Below are 26826 nucleotides of genomic sequence, written 5' to 3'. Positions count from 1 at the left end.
TCTTGTGCTTTTTAGTAGTTATTCAACTTCTCAGAACCTTAGTTGACTCATTTGTATATTGGATTTGATACTCTCTCTCATAAAATTAAAGGTTGCAGAAAGTACTTTGTGCTATGACTGGCACATTATAGTTACACTAGAGTTACTGGTACAATGAATCATTTTTACTTTTCTTATATTTGTGTCATGATTTATAATCTATAGGCCTTTATTCTGACTCAAAAGATTGGCCAGCTCGAGTTCCTTACGTCTTGCCAAGCCGTGGTGATTAACATTATAGGTAGCATCTGCAGGTAGATGTTAACAAGCTGGCAATGTCAGAAGGAGGGGTTGTCATCTTTGCAGGTTTCCATTGTGTAAATACCCCTATACCGTCGCTGGCTCATTTTAAACTACCAGCGAAAGTCACTGAAAGCAGGGTTAGGAAGTGTTATGCAGTAACACAGCATTATATAGTTTCTACCAACCAGATAAAGTAGTTACAAATCACCTCAAGAGCATGGTTAACAGTAAAATAATTAGGAAATGATGAGTTTTGAGTATTTATTACCTTTGTTTTTAGTATGATTTATTTTAATTTTGTTTATATAATTTAACTTTTAATAATGCTGTGTTTAACAACCAACTTGCTAAAAATTCTGAGAATTTAACAATTGGTTCTAGTGGACTGGTATAAGTTGGCTCTAATACACCACTAATTGTAGGTTTCCTGTTGTGAAGACATTTCTAAGCCACAATTCTTTAATTATCTGCCTCAGCCCTGGTGGTAAGAGTTTCGTTTGATGAATAAAAGCAAGGTTTGGTTTTGAGTCAGTGCTTGCTATAACTCAAGTTGTCATGCTCATATTGCTTCTAGAATTGAAAATAGATGCCAAAACCAATTTAGAATTTAGACCAGTTTCTTGAGTTGTTGACTCAGTTTTATAACTGACCCCTGGCATCGCTTGCCTATTCTGGCTGTTAAACTGATCTCCAAGTGCTAATATTGGCAATCAGTCATTCTGCTCACTGCCTGTTGAACTTCCTTCTCTCCCTTCCCTATATTCCTTCAAATCTTAAATTCCTTCAGGTAGTGGCACTGCAGAGACAAGTAGTCAGGGTTCCTCCCAACTAAGCATTCCATGCAGCTTTGCTTTTGATTTAAAAGTTAAGTTTTAATGGAAAGACAATTGCCTCTAGGGAGAGAGTAAAAACAAAACAAAATCTGAGCAGTTTAAAGTTCATCTTGGCTTGATTAAAATCTTAGGGAGTGAAATGGAGGAAAAAAAAGGAAACCGGATCAGACATCTCAATGTCTCTTCTAGAAGCAACTTCTTCAGTTTTTTAACTTGCCCTTTAGAAGGAAGCAGTGGAACCCTGAAATTGCTAAGTAACAGCTAAGATTGTGGTGGTGGTTTTTACTTTAAATCTCACCCACCTAGTTCTCAAAACACATTCTTTATTGAACCTTACAAAAATGTCTTGGATATTTCAAAACATTTGCTTGTGTCAGTTCTTTGAATCAGACTTACATAATTGTAAAACATTAATTTCCCCAATTTCCTCTTAAAACAAAAGGTATTTATAGTTCCCACCGAGTCAGGGATGGACTTGGATTACTGCAAAAGTAATCTGTGTTCATTTCAAGAGGAAGCTCATGGTTAAAATCTGAGAGACTTGCCTTTGGATTATGAAATAATGACCTTTGGCTTAAATAAGTGTGTCTTTGGTACTTTGAAAGCAAACATGGAAATAATAATTAATACAGAAATTTTATTATAGATATAACATTCTGATTTATATTATCATCTCTCTTACCAGAATGGGCCTTAATGTGGTTTCCAAACATCCCTTGTATAGATGATTTCTTTATTAGAGGACTGCTAGGTGTATAGTCTTTAGATGTGTAAATTTTATAGCCTTGCATTATGTTCATATCAACAAACTCAGTTGTTTACTAGATACTTGGGACTCATTGGTTTTGATGATAAATTTCAGTATAAATAAGAGAGACTTACTGCACGTTAGGAGTTGATAATCAAACCTGAAAAGAGAAAACTATAATTTCAAACTGAATGTGGTAGGCATTATAAAAGACATATAAAATACTCAGAAAACAGAAGAGAAAGAGAAATTACCTGGGTGGCAAGAGGAGTGGGCTAGCTGAGGGAGGATTTCAGGAGCAGATGATATGTGGATTAGATATTTAATGATTAATGCCTTTTTATTAAAGTACCTTTTATGAAATTATAAAAGTTAACATTGCTAATTGGAAAGAACTTTAGAAATGCAAAAACTATTTTGCATTTGCAAAACTATTTTGCGTGACAGTGAAAATGTCAGCAATTAACTTTTTTTTTTTTTTTTTTTTTGTATTCTGCCATAGTTTTCTATTCCTAGATTAGATACATGCTTTATTTTCCCTCTAAAATGGGTCTGGTTATTACTATTGTTTTAAAATCTGCTTCAGTTGACAATATAGCAAGATGATGCCACATCAATAAATATACATCTACATAATTGTTGATATATAGCATTCTATGTGTACGTAGTCTATAATATTTCATATTACTGGACATTTTTGTTTTCAACTTTTCATTTTTGTAAAGTGTGCTGTAATGAACATCTCTGTGAACATCATGGGCATTCATTCAGTTATCCAGATGAGACCTTTGTACAGAGTTGGGAGGAGTGCTTAGGGGGCACTCTAGGTAGAAGGAACAGTTCGAGCAGAAAGGAACAGTTTGAGCAGAGATGGTACAGGAAGATCACGTTTTGGGAAAAGGCTAGAACTGTAGTTTAGTAGAATGAAAAGAGGAGAATACTGCTAATTAGGACTAGAAAAAGAAAATAGAGGGTCTTTGATACCAAGCCTTTAATTTATTCTTAGTTGGGCATCATTTTGGAATCTATGTTATACTTTAAATGAATGACCCCGAATAGCTTCAATTGTTCTTAGTTTTTCTTATTTGGAGAAGAAATAAAATAGTTCCAAATGCTCAAGAAAGAATAGACCTTTTAAAATTCTTGAGAGATTTAAGAAACTAACCAGAACATAAACAAGTTATTGAAGTCATGAGAAAAGGTGTATGTTTTTGTGTGTGTGTGTGTGTGTGTGTGTGTGTATGTGTAGAAAAAACTATAAGAGTAGAGGTTTTTAAAAGTGAAGGAAATTTATTTTCTACACTTAATGAATATTAAATTCTTTATAGTTAAAATTTAAGGACAATTTGGAAAAGAAATAAGTTTGGGGACACATGTCATAATTTCATAATAATAATACCTTATATTTACTGAGTTGCTTAATGATGAGGCTATGTTCTAAGAAATGTGTCCTCAGGCAATTTTGTTGTTGTGTCAACATATAGAGTTTACTTACACAAATCTAGATGGTATAGCCTACTGCAAACCTAGGCTATATGGTATAGGCTATGGCTCCTAGGCTGCTGCAAACCTGTATAGCATGTTGCTCTGCTGAATACTTTAGGCAATTGTAACCAAACGGTAAATATTTTTGTATCTAAACATAGAAAAGTATAGGAAAAATATATTATAATCTTACGGGACCACTGCCTTTTGTGTGTCCCTTGTTGATCGAAGCATTGTTATGCAGTACATGACTATACCTCTCTGTGCTCGTGTGTTTTAAATACAAACAGTCCCCAATTTACAATAGTTCAACCCTATGATTTTTTGACTTTACGATGGTGCAAAAGCGATGCACGTTCAGTAGAAACCATACTTCAAGTACCCATACAGCCATTCTATTTTAACTTTCAGTACAGTATTCAATAAATCAAACACAATATTCAATACTTTAATAAATAGGCTTTTTTTGGGATGATGTTACCCAACTTTAGGCAAATGTAAGTGTTCTGAGCATATTTAAGGTGGGGTCAGCTAAGCTATGGTGTTAGGTAGGTTAGGTGTAGTAAAAGCATTTTTGATGATGGGTTTTTTAGGATGTAATAACCTCGTCCTAAATTGGGGAGCCTCTGTTAATTATTGTACTTAGTCTGTTAATAGTCTTTTTAGGAAGAGTCTGGGATTATCTGCATTTTGCAGGTGCCTGAAAGGCTGACTTCCCTAAGGTGGGTGAGAGAGCACCAGATTTGGTGTTACAGTTCAGGCACTGCTGAGGCCTTGAAACATTGCTATGATAGTTGTAAAGATAATAAGGCAGTATCTGAAAGATTATGAGAACAGCATAAAGTACCACAGAAATGGAGGGACTGCTTTTTATAGCAGGACACCTTCTATCATTACAGGAGGGAAGAAAGCTCAGCTCCAGCCGTTTTCCATTCTTTTTGTGGTAGCTTATATTATTGTCAGAACACTTGCTGCTCCTTTCTACACACCTTCCGTCCCTGTGAAAGGATTATACTTTCCTACTCTACAGAAGGCTGATGCCCCATGGCTAGCTTGGCCAAATAAATCCTCTAGGATTTATTTTGGCAGGTGAAATGTCAGTGACAATAATTTGTGTCATTTCTGAGCAGAAACTTTAATAGGTATGGCCTGTTCTGCCATCTTTCTCTTTTCTTTGCCATGAGACTAGCATGCCCCAGTTAGGGGTGTTCCTTCTGCCCTGATCTTTGACTGAAGAGGACATGGAGCCCAGCCACAGCTTATCTGCAAGGAGCCAGACAGGAACTAGAAATAAGCCTTACTCCATTGTTAGCCTCCAAAATTTGAGGACATTTTGTTCCTGCAGTATAAGTCAGCCTAAACTGATCTACTCTTTTTTCTCACTTTAGGCACCATCCTCTCTCTTTCAGGCCTAATACACACACGCGCACACACACATGCACACACACACACATTCTCTCCCTCTCTCTCATTCACACACAGCTTAGCCTTTTTATCTCGAGGGATAGAATTCCCTATCAACCGTTCCACTGCTGTCTTTCTCCTTCATTGAAGATTTCAACCTTCATCAGAGGTTAACAATTCAAATAAGGTATTTAGAGTCGATCAGGATGACCCTTTATTTTTTTCTTCAAACATTTGTAGAACATAGTCCATGTCAAAGTAGATTTCTGGAGGTTTAAAATAACCCAAGCCCTGGACCCAGCCTTCAGGAATCGAAGAATATGGTGTGGTGCTATTTGTTCAAGTGACTATCCAACAAGGTAGACAGTGTTGGGTGCTGATGAAGGATGTGCTTTGATCCTCGGTGACCTGTGTTTATGTAGTGTCCCCACTTTGTTGTATGTCGACCTTAGATGTTAAGGGTCATTGCTTTTGATTAGTTCAGCTTACCTTCTCTTTCCCCTCTTCCTTACCTTGTATTTACTGTGCCATTTAAAGTGTACTACATGCTAGACTGCTGTATTCTCGATTTGTAGTTTTCAGTCAATTTATACGGACTCATTCACTGGTTTAGGGTACATGTTCTTTGTTTGACACACATTGTATGTTTTGTTGTTGTTGTTGTTGTTGAGACAGAGTCTGGCTCTGTTACCCAGGCTGGAGCTCAGTGGCGCCATCTCCGCTCACTGCAAGCTCCGCCTCCCGGGTTCACGCTATTCTCCTGCCTCAGCCTCCTGAGTAGCTGGGACTGCAGGCACCTGCCACCACGCCCAGCTAATTTTGTGTATTTTTGGTAGAGACGGGGTTTCACCGTGTTAGCCAGGATGACCTCGATCTCCTGACCTCGTGATCCGCCCACCTTGGCTTCCCAAAGTGCTGGGATTAGAGGCGTGAGCCACCGGGCCCAGCGGTAAGTTCTTTAATTTCACAGATGATATATTAATTTTTTTCTGTTATAAAGTGCTTAACATACTATTACAACAAAGTTAAGGTATTAGTAACTTTCTATTGTTTTCTTTGATTTATTTTGTTTCCCTTCAAGTTAGTGGTTCTCTTTTCCGTGATGTGTGAAATGGAGTTTGTTGTTAATTGGGGTGCTTTTTTCCGTTATTTCAATTTAGAATAATTTGGAGTTGTTCTCTCATACTTTTAGATCACCGTGTCTTACTACCTGGCATGTGTCAAAGCAATCCAACTTAATTTCATGTTACTAGTGGCAAGTCCTGCCTTTGGAGTATGGGGTGAAATCAGGAGCTCATAGAGGTCTGTCTGACTAGTGGTTTCTATGTTAAGCCCATGTATGACTTAGCTGTTCCCCTTTCTTCCTGATTGAATTCTGATGTTTTCTGTCTCATTACTTCTGACCACCATTCTACTTTGATTTCAAAAGGCACAGGGTTAATTTATTATTAAAGCAACATCTCGGACCAGGGGCTTTCAAACTTGTTGTCCAACATGTACAGAAAGAAATGGTTGTCAGCCTCAGTTAGACAAGGGAAGGGGAACTCAGAGAGCTGCCATGTTTCAGTGAGGTCTGCTTCATAGGATGGGTGGTGACTTCATGGGTGTGACTTTAATACTATATTTCATACCAAACAGGTAACCGTATTCACTTGTATATATTAAATACTGCATAACCAGATTTTTTAAAGGTATGAAATACCATTAATATTGATAAATGTGTCCACCGCATTTATTTTGGCAGACCTGAGTCACATTAGTGTTAGTTGTTTTTTTCCAATTTTAATTTTCTCTTAAAAGATTTTTATAAGCAAAAAATACTTTTATTTTGGAGAATTCAAGCAACACAGAAAAATGTAAAGAAAGTAGAAAATCAGCCCCAGATTCTGTTAACATTTTGGTGAATCTTTTTTTACTTTTGTTTTTCATTAAATCATTTTTATCCACTTAACAATGTGCTACAGCACATTCTCTAAATCAATATTGTAATTTTTAATACATACCACTCCATTTTATTATTATATCTATTTTAATTAATATCCTGGTGATGTATGTTTAGATTGTTTCCTGTTTTCTCTATTACAGATGATATATCAATGAATATCTTTGTACATATATTTTTGGATATATTTCCAGATATAATTAAAGGGATGCATACTTTTTATTTTCATACACATTGCCAGAGTGTCTTCAGGCAAAAAAGAGTTTTAACTTGCACACCTCAAATTAATGTAATGAGAAATGTCAGACTTATTCATTCTTGTCAACCTGATCTACAAAACATGTTTAAATATTCACAGCTTTTTAAAAATTTTCCATTTTTATTTCAGATTCAGGGGGTACATTTGCAGGTTTGTTATATGGGTAGATTGCGTGATGCTGAGGTTTGGAGAATAATTCATCCCATTACCCAGGTAGTGAGCATAGTACTCAATAGGTGGTTTTTCAGCCTCCCTTCCTTCCTCCCCTCTCTAGTAATCCTCGATGTCTGTTGTTCCCATCTTCATATCCATGTGCACCCAATGCTTAGGTCCCACTTATAAGTGAGAACATGTGGTATTTGGTTTTCTGTTTCTGCGTTAATTTACTTAGGATAATGGTCTCCAGCTCCATCCATGTTGCTGCAAAGGACGTGATTTCATTCTTTTTTATGCCTGTGTAGTATTCCATGGCATGTATGTACCACATTTTCTTTATCCAGTCTACCGTTGATGGGCACCTGGGTTGATTCCCTGTCTTTGATATTGTGAATAGTGCTGCATTGAACATATAAGTGCATGCGTCTTTTTGGTATAATGATTTATTTTCCTTTGATTATATATGCAGTAATGGATTGCTGGATCAAATGGTAATTCTATTTTTAGCTGTTTGAGAAATCGCCAAACTGCTTTCCACAGTGGCTGAACTAATTTACATTCCCACCAGCAGTGGATAAGCATACTTTTTTCTCTGCAACCTTGCCAACATATTATTTTCTGACTTTTTAGTAATAGCCATTCTAACTGGTGTGACTTTTTAATAATAGCCATTGTGATTAATGGTATCTCATTGTGGTTTTGATTTGTATTTCTCTGATGATTAGTGATGGCTCATCATTTTTTTGTATGTCTGTTGGCTATGCTCATATGTCTTCTTTTGAGAAGTGTCTGTTCATGTTCCTTGCCTACTTTTTAATGGGGTTGTTTCTTGTTTGTTGAATGTTTAAGCTCCCTATAGATTCTGAATGTTAGACCTTTGTGAAATGCATAGTTTGCAAATATTTTCTTCCATTCTGTAGGGTGTCTCTTTACTCTGTTGATAGTTTGTTTTGCTGTGCAGAAGCTCTTTAATTAATTCTCACTTGTCAACTTTTGCTTTTGTTGCAATTGCTTTCAAGGACTTAGTCATAAACTCCTTGCCAATGCCAGTGTCCAGAATGGTATTTCCTAGGTTAAAACACTTTAGACAGGTATTTTAATATAGATATATAGATAGTACCTTCTTTTTTTAACAGGGCAAAAGACACTTTTTATGAAGATACTATTTACAAATCATTGATTTTCAAATGATCTTCATGTAAGTACAAGGATCAGGTAGCTTAAAGCCTACCTAGAGAAATATTTTTCTGTATTCAGCCATAGAGAAGTACTTTCTTTTAAGAAATAGAAAGTTAAATCTGGCTAGTGACTGTGACTGCTCTCTAGTTCCTTCACGTTTTAGGTATTTACACAGAATCTGATACATTCACTCTCAATCTTCTCATCTGTGAGCCCACCCCTAGCTAGCTGCTCTTTGTATTAGACACAATAGTCCCAGCTTTCAGGTCAGACAAACATGGCTGTGCAGCTGGCTCTGACTTGTCTTGATGATTGAGCTTGGACATATATACCTTTCTGGACTGTTTCTTTGTGGGTTCAGTGTAGTTGTTAATATCTGCCTTGCAGTGTTGTATATGGATTAAATGTAAAATAATGTGTATAAAATGAAAGCCATTGTCATTAGTCGGTACTCGGTAAATGCATTAAATTGAACATGTTTTTCTTGTTCTAAATGGAATTTCAAATACATTTTCCTTTAGGAACAATGTCATGAATGGAGTTTGAGTATAGTATTAGAAATATTATTCAGCATTCTATTTCATTGACATATAATTTCATTAAATTATGAGTTAAATAGGTTTTTAAGGACTGGCCAGAGAAGCCAGCTTTCAAGTGAAAGGTATTCCAAGTGTTACATAAGAGTTCATGGACTTAATTTTTTTTCCTATGCCACCTTGTCTAAGAAGGGTTCATTGACTTTTGACTCTAGAAGTGAACTTTTAGAATGTAATTTATTACCTGGTTGACGATGGCTTGGAATTTCTTGATAGATGATGATGTGTTTGGGGTAAACAAGACCTTCCTTCTACTTCTGAGAGTTAAACCCATTTTCTTCTAGAGAACTTACTGCTCCTCTCACCAAACCAACCAGGTGGTCCTAGTGTAGACCAGCCAGTTAGGAGTACATGGCTCCAAACTGGACCCGTGAGTTTTTCTTGCAGTTTTTAAAATTGCAACTGTGAAAGGAGGAATTGTCTGTCTTGGAGGCAGAGCTAGGAGTTAAGTGGGAAAAGGCACACTTTAAGAATGAAGGATAAAGCCAATGATAAAGCACCAGAAACAAAGATGCTATCTTGTCCTGGTGCAGTTCGTGTTGAGCTGATCCTCGTGCCCAGCTGCCCCTGTGGCTTTCCTTTTGCTGGGATATTTAGAGCCAATGTGGCTCACCTTGCTTTTGCCCGTGATGCCTCAAGTGCCATTTTTGTTACCTGCAAGTTAAACACTGCTGACTAATTCATTTGGTTGTTTATACTTGGAGTAGTTATTTAGAAAGTCAGTACCTTTGTCACGGGCAATTTTAATACATTATTTAGTTGCATAATAGGACAGACACAGCCTTTTGAGAACAGTGGTAGTGTTTTTTTCCCCATCTGTCATCAAAGAAGAAATATGTTAATGCTAATCAAAGGATACCAGTGAATGAATGTATGTGCGGGTGGTAACGGCTCTTTTGACAGAGGCTTGCTCTAATGCAAATATCGTAAAACTTTTATATACCTATGATGTCATATAATGCAAATGCCATATAATAAATGTATACCTATGACAGTTCTAGGAGTTATGAATTGTCTTGAAGAACTGTCCTTTGCTACCATTATGGGTTAGGAGCATCTGTTGGTAAACAGATGTTTGTGGTTCAGAGAGATGTTTACATTTAAGGAAGAATTGGTACTTTGGCAAGATTATCAAATATGTATCTATGTGTTCCTTATTTGAAAGGGAAGATAGAATGATTTGCTGCTTCTGTTCTCTTCAATGGATTCGTGTTTGGGGAACTGGGATTTTACATGACAACTCTGTTTTGTAAACTCCACTTCCTTTTAGGAAGTATCAGATTTGCTGTCTCAGTAGCATTCTGTATTGTTGGAACATGCCATGAAGAGCACAGAAACGCATCTGCTGCTTGGGTTCTGCTTGCCAACTGGTCTGAACAGCTATAATATTTGTTTATTCTTGATGTGTCAGCAGTCAAAGGGAACGTTTTCTTTTCTCCTTTGTGGCTGTTATATAACTTAAGCATCATTATATCAACAACAATGACTATTTATTCAGAATCTGCTAGGCCCTGGGGGATACAGAGGCTCAGAAACACAATGTCTACCTCAGATGGATTTTGACTGTCTGCTGAGAGTGAAAGGTCAGGGATCTCAAAAAGAAGGAAGGATGCTAACACCTTGTGTTAGTTGTGAAATGGAAGTATAAAGAATAAGATCTGTAGGTATTTGGAGGAGAGGAGAGATCCCCAGGGCTTTTGCCAGTGACACAAGTTCTAGGAGAAGGAAGGGTTTTAGTGGTCTGGAATGGGATATGTAGTAAAAAGAATGCAAGAAGGTTGTCAGGCAGGGGGCATGGTGAGAGCCTAGTGCTTTGAATGAAACTCTGTCACCTTAGCTGGTAACCACCCAGCAGCTGCGAGGCCTGGATTAAAGAGCACCAACATGGGAGGCCCCTGCATGGGTCCCTTTGGGGCAGCCTCTCCACTAGGGATGAGCACGGCTCCCAACCACAATGTGAAAGTTCAAGAATTTTTAGACCCTTGAGTGTACATGGCACACTCAGAGGCCCCCACCGTCTCCACTACATAGGCCAGGGAGCACAGGCAAAGATAAAGAGACCCATGGGCCAACATCTTATTGGGGTCCAGTGTGTTATCCAAATATGTTTCCTAAGGGGAGCTTTAATTGGTGGGTTTAAAGCAAGCAGGTGCTAGTTCCAGGAGGTCATGTTATGACTGAGAGGTGGTCAGTTTAAATTTGCAGGCAAATGTCTGAACAGTCTGTTTAAGGAAGTGGTGGGAAAGTGAGGAGCGTCTCTAAGTTTTATCTCCTGCCACCAGTGGGAGCCATTCAGGTGGGGAATGGAATTTGAAACTGACTGAGCCCTGATTCTGAGAAAGTTAAACCTATATTTAAAGTGGAAGACAAGTCAACATAAAATGGTAAGCACTCACTGTCCCTAGGTATGGTGCTAGTAATGTGCCCTCTGCTTTAGAAGAACAAGGAGTGGACCAGCAGGTTATTTGGCAGAGGGTTTTTAAGAGCAGGGGTTGCAGAGGTAAAGGCCAGGCTTCGAGTGCCTATAAATGTCATGGCACTGGACCCGCAGGTTCACCGTCACTCTTTTTTGGTAACTATATATTTAGAATCTGTGTACTTTGAATTTTAATTTGAGACAACAAAGGCATCCTAGAACCAGTTATCCTGTTCTCTTGTGGGAATGTTCTAACCACATTGGTCACAGTGTTGTTCTTATTTCTGAAGCATAAGGATTATTGGAAACATCTTTTAAGTGCTTTATCTTTTAAGTGCAGCTGAACATATTCATGAAGCCTTCCTTCTTCCTGGAGAGAACACCTACTCTGAATGTTAAGCTTGGCTGGAACCTAAACAATACAAACAAACTAGATCATCTCTCTTTCCTGTCTGTGCTGCCTTTCCCTTCCTCCATCATAGATCTCAAAATATCTCGCTATGTCCACACAAACACAATTGTATTTTTTAGACTACAGTGTTAAGAAGTTTATTGAGTTGTTCATATACACTTAAGCTTTATGTAGTCTTCTCATGTAAAAGAGCTGCTGCCCTTGATATAACAGCCAACGTATTATCAGTTCAGCCAGTATAGCTCACTGTAACAATTATATAAACAGAAAATCAGTGCGCTTAAAAATACACATTAATTTACATGAATGTTTGAGGAAAGCTGCCCGTAAAGCAAATTGTGTTCCTTTTGATCTCTACTATAAAATTATCTAATTGTCTGAGAGGAAAAGGTTTATGACCTGATGGCATGCTCGACTTTGACATTTGTCATGTGATGATGATGATGATGTGTTGAGAGGCATAGAGGGAGGGGCCCGCCTGCTGGAACAACAGCTGGAAGATGCTCAGCCTCAGTGACTCAGGCAGAGGGGATGCATGCCTGAACCAGGAATGGAAAAAAATGGTCCAGATATGAAAGTAGCCTTCATGTTACACCTATTGGTAGTGAACTGTCAAGAGAGAAAAGAGGGAGCTCAGATGATTCCAGAATTTAACTTAAAGTGTCTAGGAGAGTAAGATTACCTTTATGAGGAATATGAGGGTCAAGAGAGATTTGACAGCTTCATCATCTAGGAGACAGACCCAACTTAATATGTTAAGTACCTGTTGCTAAGGATAAATGTGGGGCTGTAGGCCAATCTTGCTTCTGCTCTTTTGACCATAGTTTGGTTTCCAACTGGAAACACTCTTAGAGATCCTCAGAGAGAGATGAAGCAGTTCACCCTGTCACTTATTGGCAGAGCCGAGACCAAGAAGGGAGCTCTTGACTTTTTGTGCAGTGTTCTTTCCACTCTCCTGTGCTGCTTTGGAGAAAAGAACAGCATTTTGTTGATCTCACTTTAGATCTTATCTTTGGCTAATGAGTATTTTCAAGAAACCTTGGCCTGTGGAATGACTCTAAACAAAGAGATCTTTGCTCAGGAGATCTCCAAAGCAAAGAACGTTTAATTTGTAACTTAACTTTTTTTTTTTCTTCCCATCTAGAAACTCTCTTTTGGCACTGGCAATCAACTCATTTCTTAATGGGCCCTCAGGAACTAGCACTTCTGTAGCCCCCTGTAATTTGCCAATTCCTTAATAAAGTTTCTTTTAAGTATTTTTATTACAAAATAATGTTTAGGGCACAGTGACCCAGATAGAATATTTCCAAAAATCACTCATACTTTTTTAGAAGTAGGTTTACCTGTGACCTAAATGAAATCATTCCAATTTTAAGCCTTATTTGCTACCAATAAACTTTCTATTGTAGAGTAAGAATACCAAATTCAAGAATCCTAAACCTAAAGCTTCTTGTTTCTCACCACTTAAATAAAGGACTCAGACCAGGGAATACCAGAGAACTATTTCAGCTCTAAAATTCTTTAGACATTTAATATAGGAAACAATTTTTGAAAATTACGAGCCAGTTTGTTTACAATTTTGGAGATTCGTATTCAGGGCTCAGAGGGACAAGACAGCATGTTTTGAGTGCCTACTCTACATCCAGCACTGTGGTAAATGCTTTGCATGTATTGTTACATATACAGTAGTTCCCCCATTATCCCCAGATGGTATGTATGTTCCAAAGCCCCCAGTGGATGCCTGAAACCTCGATGGTCCTGAACCCTATATATACTATGGTTTTTCCTATACATACCTATGGTGAAGTTTAATTTATAATTAGGCACAGTAAGAGATTAACAGTAACTAATGATAAAATATAACAATTTTAACAATCTCAGAATGACATGAAATTTAAAACTTATGCATTGCTTATTTCTGGAATTTTTCATTTAATATTTTCAGACTGCAACTGAAGCCGGGCAGGTAACAGACACAGCAGAAAGGGAAACTGCATATGGGGGGACTGTCGCAATCTGTAAACTGTTAGGTGGGCATTTTAGCCCCCTCATTGATGATAATCAATTTACTCAAGGCCATACAGTGTCAGAGGTCTGATCCAAATCTGCTTTGATCCCAGGTCTCACGCTCTTTGCACCCAATATCTCTGCCTAACTCAAGAACTTTTACTAATCGAAACTAATGTACATCCACTGAAGTATCCTTCGTCAGATTAATCCTTGTTTCTCAAGCGTTTTCAGAGGCAACCTACCCTTTTCTAGAAGTTATGTCGAAGTTGTCAAAGGCGTAAAGAATAGGCTGTGAAAGTCTGCTAAGCTTGGTATAAATCAAGAAAGGAAAGTTCCGCCTTAACCGACACTGAACGTGCTTATTGGTTAGGATTGAACGGGCTGACTCATTTCTTTTTTGCCGTGGTAGAGGGCCACACCCTGCATTCCAAAAACCCTCTGCTGCGGGGCCACACCCGCCAACCTCGCTGTTGGAGCCTCTGAGGTCGGGCTGGGCTTCCAGCTCGCAGTTGACCCCGGGAGAGGATCAGCGCATCCGCCTGCCGCCCCCCAACTCCGGACGCCTGGCTCCGCAGCGCCGCTGTCCCAGCACCAGGGCGGGGCAGGCAGGGGAGCGGGACCGCCGGGACCGATCCAGGCGCGGGCGCCCAGCAAGAGCCGCGCCCGGGGTCGCCGCGCCCGGGGTCGCCGCGCCCGGGGTCTCCGCGCCCGGGGTCTCCGCGCCACTCACCGCGCTTGCCTTTCCGCCCGCGCCAGGGCTGGCTGCGCGCACCCTGAGCGCGAGGAGCCGCGCGCAAACTTGGTGCCCCAGGAACTTTCCAGGAGACACTGCCTCGGGGAAGGAGAGACCGTAAGTGTTGCTCCCGAGATGCTGTGGTTCATTAAAATACACTCACAGACGGTGGGGACCGATTAAAATACCGCAATCAGTGCCAGTTCTTCTACTACGGCGAAGTAAGGGAAATCTTTATTTTTCCTGCATGGCGCTTTAATGATCAAATAGGCACTAGCTATTTACACCTGAGACGGTTCAGTGCAGTTGCTGAAGCAGTGGGTCAGGATATGGGTAGGCTCAGTCAACAAGTGCTCTTTATATTGCGTGATGCTAACTGCTATGGCGTGAGAACCAAGGATGGGGGTGGTTTCTGCTTGGGGTTATCAAGTTTTCCTAATGGCGGTTTTTGAGAGAATGGGATTGTGTCTAATTTGGTTAGTAAGTTTTGGGGAAGTAGTCACTTTCTCAAACTCCGGTCCCTGTACGAAACAGACCTTTTGCCAACTCCTTTGGTTGGGTGGAAGCTGGCTTGTGAATGAGCTTGGTATTAAGTGCCACAAGAAAGCACGTGCCCCTGTGTTTTGGACTGATCGTGTTTACTCCATAACCGTGATTCCCGTTTAGTGTGGCCAGGTAATCGCTCTTGTGGAATCTGTCAATAAATACATGGAGAAGAATGCATGACATTTGCCTTTTTTTTCTATTTGTGTTTGCTTTGTGTAGTTGTACCAAAATAGGAAATCTGGAGACTAAATTCTGTTACCCTGAATGCTACAAATATTTATCATAACATTTTTATCCAATTGAGTTACCACTTTTAAATTTATGTAGAAATAAGTCCAGTGAGCCTCTTAAAAAATCTGCTTTTCTACACAGAAATTAGTGGAGTTGTATAGTGCCAAGTAACTTATTTTCTTGCAAGAGTTTGGGGAGGTGGGGGACAGGGAAAGCGGAATCCCGTGACGACTGAGGATATACACAATGCAACAGGGAAGTTACCACGATCAGCAGCACTGATTGTGTACAGGAAAGACAGGTTAAAGATGTCCCAGTAACATAAAGGATGGTGAGAAGAATTGTAAACTGAATTATGAAGTTATGAATATGAATGACCAAGTCATGAATAGCATCATTATACTCCTGCATTTATGAAGATACAGACTGGGATGCAGTCAAAAGATAGACTGTCATGGAGAGAGGAAGAAAATTCTTTGCAGCTGGCTTTTTTTAGAGAGAGAAAGAAAATTCTTCGCAGCTGGCTTTTTTTTTTTTTTTTTTTTTTTAAGGTCTATAAAGGAAACTTCCCTGGAAAGAAACCACTTCTAAATGGAATGATTAAAATAATTTGTTAGAAACTTTAAATTACCCTATGAGCTCCTAGTAACACTGTTTTCAAGCTCATAGGCTAATTGTTAAGTCTCTTTTGCTCCGAGTTGAACTGATCAAATGCCTCTGTGTGAAAGGTAACAGCCTAGAATCCTCTTTGAGAAACAGCCTGTAATCTTGGGAGAAATGGCCTAAGTCCCCTGTTCTCAAGTCCACTGAGGCAGTTGGAAAGGCCCCCTCAGGTGGTGAGAATGGAACAATATTTTATTATATCTCTAAGATGCCTAAAATCCAAAGAGATTATTAAATTTGGAATTTTATTAGTTTCACCTAATAGTTGTATAAAGGCTGAATATTTAAGGATCTCTTTTATCAGGTACTGAGATGCTTTGTATACGTTACTTCATTTAGTTTTCACAATAGGCCTAAGAACTGGAGGTATTATTATCCCTGTTTTATAGTTGAAGAACAGGCTCCGTAAGGTTGTATTACCTGCTCCAAATTTCACAGCTAGTTAATTTAATGTTGGAAGTTAGCATTTAAGGTTGGTTATTTTTCCTATGTGACTCCAATTGCTCCTAAAATAGTGTTGATTTTTCTGTTTGAAATGATCCAGAGGAGGTTCTTGGTTCAAAGCAGATTTTTAAGTGATTTAAAAGCGCCTCATTGTCCCAGCGCCAAATTATCAAAGTTCAAGGAATTACACATTTACTCTAGAAGCTTACGGCTTTCAAATATTAACTGAGAAAGTCCTACTGTTGATGAGCTCGTTAATGCAAGTGGCTGCCTTAGTGTTGCTGATCTCCGGTAACTTTCTTCTACTTTTTTTCTGAAGACCTTTTTTAGTTCAGTGTGTGCATTTTCCTCCTGCGCCTCACATGTACAACTCAGGCTTTCTCTAGTTGAATCCCCTGTGTGTGAGTGCATACCTGCAGTGTTTTATATGCTAACTGAAATATTTTTAAATTTATGTTAGCACCTAGATTAGCGTTGAATCTGTTTAAGAATGGTGAGCTCATGAAAGGCACACTGTGAGCGCTAAAACTAGTTATGTGGAGGTGAGAAAGTCTCAGCGTGTCTGATCAGAACATCCAATTCTGAGAGAGTCCATCTGTCAGAGTATCTGTTGGCATGTCATCATACAAGAGAACAATGCCACCTTCATCGAAGACCATGAAATACGGCATCTATTCCAGGACTAGGCATTGCTCACAGCCCCACCTCATCACCTGCACCATCTATTTGACACAGAACACCTACCCACTTCCTTAAACCACTCTAAATCCTAACTGCTTTAAGTGACCTGAATTTTTGAGCATGTTGAAAGAACATGCCAGTGTGATGATAAAACCACTTGGGAGTAATCTTGGAAAAATCATGGAGAGGGGGAAGCATGCCAGAGAGTCCATTTGCAAAAATGGGGAAATGGTAAATTCTGAAAACTTTAGATTCATGGCTTATGTTGGTGTCTAGCAGAATTGTAGATCACATTTTTTTAAAAGAATGGTCACAAAAATAAAAGTGATGATCAGTGTGTAGCGTATGTTTGCTAAGAATTATTTATGTCTAATTAACTTCATTTGTTTTTTAATAATGTTACTGGACAAATATATCAGGGCATTGCCATAGATATGCAATGTCTGCTTTATCAGAACATTTAATAAAGTGGTATGTGTATTCTTTACTCAAGATGGAAAAATATGAATTGGATAGCAGTATAGGTGAATGAGTTTATGTCTTGTCCCTAAAGAGGGATGATCAGTGGCATAATGTCAGACTTGAGCAAGGTGTCAATAGTGTGCCTTGACAAAGGCATATGATACAGCTGGTGGGAAAAACTTCACCCAGTACAAGAGATAGAGTATTTGGAACCAAGGAGATGATAATTGCATTGTTCTTTGTAGATAGTGGTTACAAATAGAGACTCCAAAACCAGATCCTGGGAAAGTTATTTGAGCTCTTTATGCCTCTATTTCTTCATTCAGAAAATACGAATAATAGTAATAGTACCTACCTTAGAGGGCTTGAAGAGGGTTGAAGAAGTTGAAGGATTAAATTATATAATCCATGTAAAGTGCTTAAAGCAGAATCGGATAGTAAATTGTATATATTAGCTGCTAGTCTTTTATTGTTGCTGCTGTTTTTACTACTGTCACTACTACTACTTCAGGCAATATTATGCACATTTCTGGGTTTGTGTTTAAACACATATCCAGAATGTGGTAAATAGGTTAGTTGTTGTTTTCTGAGACAGAGTCTTGCTCTGTTGCCCAGGCTGGAGTGCAGCATCATGATCTCGACTCACTGCAACCTCAAGCGGTCTTCCCACCTCAGCCTGCTGAGTAGCTGAGACTACAGGTGTGCCACCATGCCTGGCTAATTTTTTAATATTTTGCAGAGACAAGGTCTCACTATGTTGTCTAGGTTAGTCTCGAACTCAGACTTCTGGACTCAAGCGATCCTTCTACCTCAGCCTCTCAAAGTGCTGGGATTACAGGTGTGAACCACTATGCCTGGCTGTAATTAGGCTTTGGAGAGTGTCTAGTAACTGTTATTTGAACAGTGGTCCAAAAACAATAGGCATCTTCACCTTAGTGTAAAAGCTGAGAGACTTTCAGTCAGATGAGTCCACAGAAAAAAAAATTAAAAATTAAAAACTTTTAAGCTGAGAAATGGTACTTTATATTTACTATTACCAATGTGGTAAAAGATAGATGGTCACATTTTGAAGTCTGTACATTTTGTCCAGTTTAATAAGTGCTTTCTGTTAAGGAGCTATAGCATGGTGTATGAGAAATCTTCACTAAACTAGGTTTTAGGAGAGCTCTTTCTTATCTCCAGTCCAAATCAGATCAGTACAGTCTTTAACCAGTTGTTATGGGCAATTAGCTTAACTCAGTGGTTCTCTGCAGGGTGTAATTTTAACCCCCCAGGGAAAATTTGGTGTATTTGGACATGTTTTTGATTGTCACAGCTGGGGGTGGGGAGGTGTGCTAGTGGCACTTAGTGGATACTGCCATGGATACTGCTAAACATCCTACAATGCACGGGACAGAGGCCACACAGCAAATAATTACCTTGTCCAAAATGTCAGTAGTATTATGATTGAGAAGTCCTGGCTTACAAGTTCAATGTATGTATTTCTGTTTGTGACATTTGAATGCCAATCTTTGCTTTAACGAAATCACCAAATAGCTTTAACAGTATGTTTATAAAAGACTTTTGAGAGTTAATGTATGCTGAAATCTGCAAGTGTATACATTTTATCAGCAGCACAGTGAAATATTTGCTTTGTTTCCTGGAGGAATATATTATAGTGGTTTGAGAGTCAGATAAACCTTTGCTGGAATCTCAGCCCTGCCAGTTTAACTTGCTGTGTGATTTGGGGCAAGTTTCTTTATCTGTGAAAACCAAATCTCTATTTCATAGGGCTTAGAGGAATAAACAAGATATATATGTGAATTATGTAGCACAGTCCTTAGGCACAGTCACAAGAGATAACTTTTGTTTTTTTAATTTACATTTTCCAGGTTAATAGAATTGACTGGTGCTTTTTAAAATGTAACATCTGGAAGGAGGATATATAAGGAAATTAGATTTTTTTAATAGTTAAAATATTAAAAGGGCTCTTGTTTTCCAAGGTGATAAATCTTAGGAGAAGTAAATGCCTTTACAGATACCACTTTGGCCTTGTAGGGAATGAAGAATATGCACTAAAGTGAGAAGCACTTATTAGAGGGAAGCATAAGTTGCATGGAAAACGAGAGTCATCTATTTCTTATCAGTCTGGAATTAGCCAATAATATAACTTCTGCATTTATGAATTGTTCCACTATAAAAACATGTAATGTTTGTTCTTAAGCAGTATAATTCTATTTTTTCATCTTACGCTTGATATTATGTCTCTTAAGTATGTTTTTCCATGCCTTAAGGTGTAAGCAGCACACTTAGCAAATGTATGTACAAATATGTCAATTTTGTCATCTTAGTGATTTCTTATACCCTCTCAGCCTTGCCTGAAAAGATAAAGCTTTCATGTGATCACTTTTTCTGTCACTTCCACTTGTGTATCAAGCAAGCTATAGCAGTGTATAGCTTATCCGTAAGAGCAACTGGCATTGTATGTATTTGACTTAATGGTGTGAATTTTTGTAGGCGATAGGGATTGGATGGGAAGATTTCAGAGTATTCACAATCCATCTGCTGTCTACCTTATCATGGCAGACTGTTTTGCAGTTCTGTTAATTTTCCAGGGAGATAGCAATAAGAGGTCCAGCAATGAAAAGTTCCATGGCTTAGGAAAAGGCACTTTTTCAGGTTGGAGAATTGAAGTTAGCAATTTTTTTGAAAAGTGTTTGATCTTGATTTTCTTTCTCAGTGTCTCTGTTGCATTGAATTGTGTAAACCTCACGTAAACATGTGACTTGAACCTTCTAGTGGAGTGAGTGCCCCCAGCAGCTTGCGTCTCTCTGGGTATCTAGAAGGAAATCTGTCCCCTCACATCATTGGGAGAATTCACAGCTAGCTCATCCCTCTTGGGTGGTGACTGCCCAAGGGGAGCACAGCAGTTCCAGCATAAGGGGCATGTGAAATGTGACTGGTGCACAGATGAAAACATACTTCTGAGAAATTACTAACACAGACTAAGCCCTGCTAGTGCTTAGTGGCCTTCGTTAAGCTAACCTTCAAGTTTGCTTAACTTTCCTGATTGTACAGAAGTAGAAGGTGGTGTTCCAGACTGATGGCTGCAACCTCAAGCCGCCCCTGAGTTGCTGGGTAAGCAGTATTGGCAAAGAAACCTGGTGATCCTAACAGAGAATCCTGAACTGGTGATACAAAATTGCATAGTTCTATGGGGTCAGAAGCTGAGAGTTTGATAGTCAAACTAAGCTGAACGTCAAGCTGATAATAAATAAAGTAAAGGAAAGACTAGGCAGTTTAAAATTTCAGATGGAACCAGTGACCACAATTCTTGAGACTCCATAAAACAATTTCTCCACTTTAGGTGCATTCCGTCACTTTGATTTCTTAGATATGGATGAGACTAGAAATTACCACGCACTGCAGGAAGTGTTGCTGAAAATGTTTGAAAGCTGATTGTGTGTTTACAAGGCTCCTGGGCATCAACTTGTAATTTTGCAGTAATTGGTACCAAAATCCCAAGTTCTAGACTTGTGCTGAGTTAACAGATGTAAAAGTAGATTCTTTTTTCCCCCTTTTGAAGTAAGGGTCTCACCAAAAGGCTCAAACACGTTCTGGACATAAAGGAACAAACAGATTTAAGTCAAGGTGGAGTGGAACAATATGCCTCATTACCCACGCCATAGGTCTATTAGCTTGTATTTTTTAAAGAGTTTAAGCTTGACATTCAATGAATTCTTTAAATACAGGGTGTGGTTATAGGTTTGTTTGTTGGTTTGTTTGTTTTTTTAAGAGGTCCCTCCTTCTTGAAATTCCAAAGTTTTCATTTCACTGGAATTATTGGCTTCTACCACGAGTATGGTGTATATGCCATACATGAGGGCCCTCAGGTAACAGCATATATACTATATATACCTTTCCCTCTTCTCTATTTGGAAAGACCTGACTCCAAAAGAAATTATTAAACTAACCTATAATGAATGTATCACAGCAAACATACAACAAGTAAAGAGACTATAACTTGGTTATAGAACTATAACTTGGTTAAAGGAACTAACATGTTATTCTGAGAGGGAAATTGTCTGAAGAGGAATTTAGAGAAGTAGAACTTGAAGACTGGGATGGGAGACTGAATTTGAGAGGCCAACTTGGCCTGGCTACAGAGAAGGTGCCTTACCCCTAGGGTGGCATTACCAGGTCTCCATATGGGTCTTCCCCTATGGTGGGGCTGTCTGAGGGCTTTTGAAATCTGCCTAAGTTCCAAATCTGAATTAGAGGTTGGTCTTGCCCTCATCGGTGGATACCGCTGAGTCCTCCTTAACCTCACAGTGCACAGTGTCAGACCACACAGGAAGCCACAGAACATATTTTTGTTCCATGCCCACTATGCAGCCTTCTCATGGTAATTTGGCCACCTCACATAACTATGCTTTTCGGAGATCTGCCATCAGACATGCCAGCATCCAACCCACCTGATGGTTTACATTCTCACAGTAAGGTATTCAGCTGTAGTTTTTACGTTAATGTCACCATAAGTGTGGTCAGTATGAATGCTTCTCTGATCATTGTATTTATAAATTTGCAAGACTAAAGGACAGTCTTGGACTGTGTGAGTCCCCCCAGATGACACTGCACTTTAAGGACCAGCTGGCTTCTCCAGGGTTGCTTGTCTTCACCTTGAATGCCCTTTCCTATCTGACTTGCAACACAAGAGTGCCATGACCATCATAATATTATTATCTTTTTTATTGCAATTTAGAAAATGTTGAGAAGAAAAATAAATGTCATTGAGTGTCTATTCATGTGGGAAATGTGATGTTCTGTTCTGTGGGTGACTCATGTAAACAAAAGTAAAAGAAACTAGAGTACATTGTTATAGTTAAAATTACAAGGTAAACTAATTCCTACTTCGCTGGTTAGTGTGTCCTGTAATTGTCATTTAAATTGCACAAATTACTAAACAACTACAGAAATTTTCACCCAAAGCAGTTCATAGCCAAAATTTCACAGAATTTTTCAGTGTGATTTTATATCGTTAAAATTCTTGTAGACTTATGAAATATACTTTCATTTGTTTCTCAGGATAATAGGCTGTATATGGTTTCTTAGGCATTTGGGTTCCAGAACCTGTGGTACTTTCATATATAATTGTCCTTTTAATATTCTTATATTCCTGTTGATATATCGAATGAGCTTCCTGAAGTTATCTATTGCTAATATTTAGCATTTACTTTTAGGAGCAAAATTCTCAGGAGGATTGAGAAACCTGTTGTCATTTATTTTGATTATGTCCAAGTAAAGGTCAGAGATAAGAAATTAAATGTTTGTAACTGAGAAACTAGTCATCACCGGTCTATTTCAAAGGAATGTCTGTCACAGTCTCAGTAGTGCCAGGGTACATAGAGATATGTTGTATGAAAACCATATGGTCTTGGGAAGACTGTAGAGGAATCCTCTTGGGAAAAGAGTATGGAATGGACTGAAACAATTCAAGGAATAAATGGGATTATATCCAGAGAGATTGAAGAATAGGAAAAACAGAAACATCCAGTTAGAGTAAGTTTTCATGTTTGATAGCAGAGTAGGGTGACTATAGTTAACAACAATGTATAGTATATTTTGAAGTAGCTAGGTGAGAGGACTTGAAATGTTCCCAGCACGTGGAAATAATAAATACTAGAGGTCATAGATATCTCAAATACTTTGAGTTGATCATTACAGTCTATGCGTGCAAAAACTATCACATGTACTCCATAAATATGTGCAAATATTATGTATCAATAAAATAAAAAGAACAGGAAAAACAAAGCAAGAATTCTAACATTACCTCTTTCCAAAGTGAGTGTCTCCCCTTACTGGGCCTGGACCCTAATCTATGTGAATAAAATGAATGGATTTTATTCCCTAAGAATTTGTTAACTAAGTTATCTGAATAAGTTATGTGTCGATGTTTGTAGCCAGTAGTGGGAGGGAGGTCAAGCAGGCTAGGGGTTGTTATAATCTTTTTTTTATTTTGTTTTGTTTTGTTTTGAGATGGAGTCTCGCTCTGTCAGCATGCTGGAGTACAATCATGGCTTACTGCAGCCATGAACTCCCAAGCTCAAGTGATTCTCCTGCCTCAACCGCCCCCCAACCCAGTAGCTGGGACTACACTCATGCACCACCATGCCCCACTAATTTTTTTTTTTTTGAAATGGAGTCTCACTCTGTCGCCCAGGCTGGAGTGCAGTGGTGCGATCTCGGCTCACTGCAACCTCCGCCTCCCAGGTTCAAGCGATTCTCCTGCCTCAGCCTCCCAAGTAGCTGGGACTACAGGTACGTGCCACCACACCCAGTTAATTTTTAGTATTTTTAGTAGAGGCGAGGTTTCACCGTGTTAGCCAGGAACTTCACTAATTTAAAAAAAAAATTTTTTTTTTTGTAGAGATGAGGTCTCACTATATTGCCCAGGCTGGTCTCTGGACTCAATCGTTCCTTCTGCCTTTGCCTCCCAGAGTATTGAGATTGCAGGCATGAGCTGCGGTACCTGGCAGTTATAATGTTTTTAAACTGTTACTAGAGCCTTCCTCAGATTACAGAGGACCATCTGCCAGACCTTTGATGTCCAATACAATAGGCACTAGCTACATGCCAATATTTAAATTAATAATCTTAGTTGCACCTAACACATTTCAAGTGCTCAATAGTTACATACGTGGCTAGTGGCTACCATATTGTGTAGAACAGATCCAGAACATTTCCATCATCTCAGAAAGCTCTACTGGAGAGCACTGTGCTATACACTGTCTAAAGGAAGCATTTTTAAAAATGAATTTTTTGATATTTAGATACAAATTTAGGGAAAATGATTCAGCCAAAAGTTCAGCCTTAAAAAAAGTAGATATTAAGGCGCTGGATTCATTTTCAAGCAAGTCCTATATAAATCAAAATATTTCAGGGGTTTAACTCTGGCTCTTTTAGGCCGAATAAAGGTATATTATTTTAGATTTCCTCGGGTTTAAACTTTGAATCCTAGCAGTGCATGATGGCTTTCAAGAATAGACACAGTGAATCTTCAGCATGCGTATATGCACCCATTCTATTATAACTGGTTAGTCAGAGCTTAGCAGGAAAAAAAAAAGCCACTCTTATTTATGGAAGGGGGAATGCAGTAAAGTTACTTACAGGTGATGCAATGGCAGGAAGTCATTACCAACCCCAGGTTGAAGGGACAATTGGAGGAGGCCGTCTGGAGATCAGGGGTGGATAGGAGCTGAGACCAGAAAGGATATCAAAGATATCAACAGAGAATAAGGTGAGGAGTGTTCCTGGTGGCTTCTCCCTTTCTTGGGTTAGGCAGACAGAATTAACCACTTCTTCACCTGGATTTTTATCGGCACATTCTATGATACATCACTTAGCAAATCTAGAGAGGTTAAATAGTTTAAGCCATGCTAGTGACAGAACTGGAAAAATGCTAATTCTTGGTCTTTTACTTATGCACGCTGCCATTGGGCCCACTGCAGAAATGCTAGTAAGTAAAGGGAGTGTATCATCAGTGCAGTCTGGGAGCAGAAACTGCATAGTAGTTTAAACAAGGAAAATTTAATATTAAGACTTATTAGGGCCAGGTGAGGTAGCTCATACCTATAATCCCCACACTGCTTTGGGAGGCCAAGGCAGGAAGATCACTTGAGGCCAGGAGCTCAGGACCAGCCTAGACAACATAGCAAGACACTGTCTGTACAAAAAAAAAAAAAAAAAAAAATTACCTAGGTGTGGTGACGCATGCCTGTAGCCCTAGCTACCTGGGAGGCTGAGGGGAGTGTCCCTTGAGCCCAAGGGGGCGAGGCTGAAGTGCCCTAGGATCATGCCGCTCCACTCCAGCCTGGGTAATAGAGGAAGACCCTATCTCTTAAGGAAGAAAAAAAAAAAAAAAGAATTTTAACAAAGGATTGGAGCAATGATAAGATTGGCTAATAAGAAGTAAACAGAACTCTATAGAAATAGCAGATATAGGGAGCATCCACTACTCCAAAGGCTGAGATAGAGGACCCAAGGAAGAGACCAAGTTCTACCCACTCTCAGAGCTGAGATCCAGACCTTGTTGGAGAGGACACGGCCTTGACTCACTGCATGGCAGAGCAGTTGCTGTAGTGCCACACCAGCGAAACTTACTGAAAACCTGCCCTCCAGAACTTGCTGAAAATCCATCCTTTATGGTGCCAGGGAAAGCTGTTCATGGGGAGATATCTACTGGAGGCACTCCACTAAAAACTGTTTGAGACAGGCTTTGGAGAAGCTGCACATCTGACAGGAGTCTGATGTGACTCCTGATCAGACCAGGAAGCAAAACTTCCTACAATGTCTCTCTAGCATTTTCTACAGACAGAAATTAACAAACATCATGTCAGCCAGCAAATGGAAAAGACTGAAAGGGCTCAGATCCCCTTTTGCAAATCAGGCTGTAAATGGTCAATTTGTAGCTAAGAGATGGTAAATTGATAACTGACACAGGGAGAAAAACGAGACCACCCTTCTTCTCAGAGTCTTTATTATTATTTTTTTCAACTAGGTAATTGCACATGTGTATATATATATATTTGGGTGGGGTTTTCCTTCCAGTAGTACTTCATCATTTTCCTTAGAATACTCACATTTTGTGGTTTTATTACCTTTGCTATTCATAGTGACATCACTAGAGGACTTTTGAGGATTAAGTGTTTTAGTTTTCTTTTACTGTTTGTCTCTTAAACCTTGGATACATACATGGATAATAAAGAGTTGCAGTCACATTTTTAAAATGACATTCAGCTAAATGACATTCCAGGCTTTTGTTTAATGCCTATGAAGATATGTAGCATAACCTAGAATTATAGTTGCACGTGAAATAATTCAATTTGGGATTTTATCTCAAACATTATAAATATTTGCCAAAAGATTTCATAATACATTCTAGTATATTTTATTTGTACATGGTATGACTTTTCTTTTGTTTGCAAGGGCGTTTCTTTACTGTTTTTCATGAATTGGGGTAGTTCTTCCAGAAGAGCTTTTCAAAGATTTTTCCTCTCCGTTGTTTTCCACATTCTACAACTTTAAGCTGCTGATTTTTTGTGTGGCTTCTTGCTCGATACACCATGCAATGCATAATTTATCAATTTGTTTAAAACATTAGAAAGGGAGAAATACTGAGCCTTGTCCTTGTACCCAAGTTGATACTCAGTCTATCCATGTGCATTGCCCCCTTTTTCTCTACTTCGTCTCTTATTTTGTTGTATTTTTTTCTTTGTCAGAACTCTCCTGAAAAGCCTTTGATTTGTTAAATATATTTTGGGAGCTTCGGATGTTGAGGTTTATTATAAATGCTTTAAATTTTCTGA

General features: G+C 38.8%; 1 protein-coding gene across 38 annotated transcripts in view; it reads left to right on the top strand.

Moving 5' to 3' along the window:
- Window positions 1–26826, top strand: part of SGMS1 (sphingomyelin synthase 1) — a 313746-nt gene that overhangs the window by 192984 nt on the left and 93936 nt on the right. For 5 of the 38 annotated variants that reach the window (XM_074002141.1, XM_065521094.2, XM_065521093.2 and 2 more), the window contains one exon: window positions 5589–5701. The exons of 32 other annotated variants lie outside the window; for them this stretch is intronic. The gene's annotated coding sequence lies outside the window, so the exon portion shown is untranslated. Of the gene's footprint in view, window positions 1–5588; window positions 5702–14144; window positions 14573–26826 lie in introns of those variants that run through there. One more of the 38 variants, XM_045362153.2, reaches the window with a different exon arrangement.

The sequence above is a fragment of the Macaca fascicularis genome, chromosome 9 (genome assembly GCF_037993035.2).
Source record: "Macaca fascicularis isolate 582-1 chromosome 9, T2T-MFA8v1.1".
NCBI classification, from domain to species: domain Eukaryota; kingdom Metazoa; phylum Chordata; class Mammalia; order Primates; family Cercopithecidae; genus Macaca; species Macaca fascicularis.
This window is presented reverse-complemented; position numbering and strand designations above follow the sequence as displayed.